Below are 3917 nucleotides of genomic sequence, written 5' to 3'. Positions count from 1 at the left end.
ATCATGAGTTCAAAGCCAGCCTCTGCAACTTAGCAAGACCCTGTCTCAAAATAAAAATAAAAAGGGCTGGGGGTGTAGCTCAGTGGTAGAATGCCATTAGATTCAATTTCCAGTAACTAACACACACACACACAAAAAAAAAACACCATAAAAAACTATGGCCATTCTCCATATTTCCTGATAGCACCAGTGTGAGTTGAATGATGTGGTTAGTTCCAGAAGAGCTTTGTATGTGTTGCTCTGTGTACATCCATGTCACTTGATTCTGAGTGTGCCTGTGCATTCATTTTTGCACATTTGTGTGTTTCTCTAGATATATACACACCAAGATGCCAAAGTCCACATGTTTTAACAAAAAATGCCATGTCCATTAGATCATGATTTTGCATATGAGTAAATAGAGCAAATGATAAACTTTCCATGGGTGCAGTTCATTCCACACCAAGAATACCTCAAATAACATGCAAAATATATCCCATCCAAACCTGGAAAAATTTCACGACACTCTATAAGGAAAAAGCTCCGTATCATTCCTGTCACTGCACCAGTAGAAACTTCATTTAATAACAAACCTCACCTGTCAGTAGGCCCTGTATTTAGTCAGGGCTTTTGATTGTTCATCACACTTCACTCATGACAGTTTTTCACGTTCATATACATTTTCTCTGAGAGGTGTCAGAATTCATTTTCCAATCCCTATTGTAAGCACAAAGTTCTGGACAGGGTCAATCCTTAACAGTGACCCTCAGGTCCACCAGCACACTGTGCTCACTTATGGTAGGAATCTGAGACAGGGAAGATGCACAGGATAGAGTTTCCTGTAGCTAAGGAAAGGATTTGTTTGCACGTTCCAACTGACATTGAGACCTGCCTTATTGGGTCCTTTGGTAGACAACACTTTATGGGAAACATGTTTAAACTGGAGGGACTTTCATCGGGGATGACCAATGCAACTGCAGCTCATCTAGTTACAGAGACTAAAGATGGGCTCTAGTGAAGGTCAAGCTCAGCACAGCAGTGGTGTCTGATCCCACAGTTTAGGTCTGTGCTGCTCCCTGTGTGGCCTGCAGGATATCACATTGACAGTGTCTCTGATAGGTCTTCACATTGTTGGTCTCAAATGCTATCCAGGTCCTTCTAATCAGACATACATGGATACTGACTATGACAGGTCACTGGGAGGGTGGAACCACTGAGCTCATCATTCCTCCTCATTTCTGAGCTCATCCCTGGGCAGAGTGTCTTCATCTTAGTCCCTATCAGCATTTGATGAATGCCCCTCTGTGCTAAGACCTCACTTTTCCAGCATGTGGGGCTCTACAGTGAGCCACTTATCCACCTGGGATCTCACCAGAACCAGCCAGAATCGTTAGGGAAGTTTAGAAGATAGCATTGTGTCCAAGCTCTGCACCCACATTTCTCATCAGCTGTAGGTATGATGTGCCTGAACTTGTGGGGAGCCATCTGGATTTTAATGTTGATTGTGTTGATGCAGAGTCCTCAGTCCCTCAGAGAGTTCCTGGCCCTTTTGCATGAGTCCACAGACTACTTACAAATGAGGAGTGAGGTTATGCTAGCAAAGAGCTGTACAAGGAACCCCAGGGGAAGGAAATTCATGCCTGCTTCATTTTCGAACTCCAGGTCTTGGCCATACAAAATAGCAATCACTATTTGGATATGGAGTGTATTTTTAATTGTATTTAATTTTTAATTAAAAACCTTCAAAGTCTCATCCAAGTTCCACATTTGAAGTGGCCAGTAGACCCATGTGCATAAGGCAGAGAGCCACTCTCTTGTGGGCAGCTGCTGTGATGATGGCACAGTATTTGTTCTGTGAGTTTGTATTCCTGAAACTCTTGGAATCACAGTTTGCATGTCAGCTTGGTCTGTTTCAAGGAGAGACTGATAATGTGCCAATGGAAGGAAGTAGTTAAAATTCGACTCCTTCATTTCCACTCTCAATCTTGAAGGTTTGCAATTGTTTGCAGCATCCTGTTTGAGGCCTCTGACTCCCCAGAGCTAAGAGAGGGTCTAAGAAGCCACAACAGAGATCAGGGGGACCCTGACTATTAATATTAGTATGACTCTGTTTTTCTTGCTAATAAGAAAACCCTTGAGACTAAATAATTTATACAGGGGTGTTTAGCTTACAGTTCTGGAGATACAAGAGCATGGCACTGGCAAACACTTGGCTTTAGTGAATGCCCTCTTAGCTGCATTGCATGATTGGTGATGTCAGCATGGATGCAGGTGCAGGAGGGAGACATCACATGGGGAGAGAGGAAGCCAGCAGGGATCAGATGATTCATTTTCTCTTCTTATATAACCAGGATCTAACAAGGGTTTGAGAAATCTATATTCCTACTTCTGAGACTCATACCCTTAAATGACCTCATCACCTCCAAGCAGACTCTTCCTCATACAGGTGTCACAACTCTCATTTTGACCATACTAAGGACCAAGCCTCAAATCACACAATTCTGTGTGGGACAAATATCATGAACCCTAGTTACCATCATGAGCTTAATTGTGACAAAGAATGCATGAGACAATCTTAAGTAATGCTCTTGCTGATGTTTGTGTCTCTAAAGGTTGGACATGGAGCAAAGATTATGATTCAAGCAGTGATGAGGAAGAGATTGCAGGTAGGAACAGCCCTAAGGGTATGACAAAAATGGGAAAGGTTTCCTTCTAGGAGTTTAGTTCACCTAACTCATGTGGAAAATGAGGAGTGGGCATGAAATAGAAATGAACAGAAATATGTATTGCTTTTATAAAAATAACAGTTAATAGTCGTCATGACTTTGATCATCCAGTTTGTAAGAAGACATTTTTCTGCTTTGAGAGTTAAACACAATCTTCTATGCAAGCCCCACTCTGTCCTGAATTTGCCTCTTCTAAGCATCAAGTAGCTTGGCTTTTATTATTGGCTATTTTTTGGCATTTTTCATGAAGAATTAATATACACTTTAGGTTTGATGCACAATGGAAGGAATCTAGTGGAACACACTTTCATAAAGTGACTTTGTGAAACTGTAATTGAAGTTCTCACTAGTGCTAAGCAGTAAATAAAAAGTCACAAATTCCCTCTGCATGTTCTCTTCTTAGAGCAGCACTTTCTCTTCTATGTTTTGACTACTCCTGGTTTAAAATAAACTCCCAAATGTGGGCAACTTAAAGAAAATTGTTTCAGTGCTCCCTGGACAGGTCACTGTGTTCTCCTGTAAAAGAGTGGGGAGAAGTTCCTCCTTGAACATGTTTCTAACCTCCAGTCTTCATCTAATTCCCAAGCCCTGGGACTAGGAGGAACATCTGAATGTGCTTGTATTCAAGAGGCCTTAGTCCAGAAAATGAGGAATACTGTGGGTGCCTCTTGGAGAAAAATGATGACACAGACATCCCTATTGAGTACAGTGGCAGAATGTGAACTGGAAAAGAGCTCTTGGGATCCTAGATCTATTTCTCATTGCAGAGGTGAGGTGATGGAGGCCAGGAGACAGGAGTGCAGACAAGAGGAAGAATGGAGAGCTTTGACTGTGGGTTCTAGAACACCAGGAGCAGGAGCAACTTAAGTTCCCACCTTGACTTTAACTCTGCCTTTCCTTTTTCTAAGGCCACATCATCACCATCACGGCCATGGCCCACAGAGAAGACATAGAAAGTGATTCAGAGGATGAGGAGGAGGAAAAAAGGACAAGAAATCTGTAAGTAATTGATTTTCCATTGGTTTCTCTTAATTATTCTTTCTTATGTAAAGACTCTGTAGATTTTCCATGTTTCATCTTTCCCACATTTTATGACTTTTCTAAAGGTGCTTTCCTCATCCAGATCTTTGAGGTCCTTGGACCTTCAATGTCTGTTAAATCTCTCTGCACTAACATTCTTAGTCTTTCCCTACTTTTTTTTACCACAGGCAA

Source organism: Marmota marmota, unplaced genomic scaffold (assembly GCF_001458135.2).
Source record: "Marmota marmota marmota unplaced genomic scaffold, marMar, whole genome shotgun sequence".
Taxonomy (NCBI): domain Eukaryota; kingdom Metazoa; phylum Chordata; class Mammalia; order Rodentia; family Sciuridae; genus Marmota; species Marmota marmota.
The sequence above is the reverse complement of the archived record's forward strand: the minus strand, read 5'-3'. Positions refer to the sequence as shown.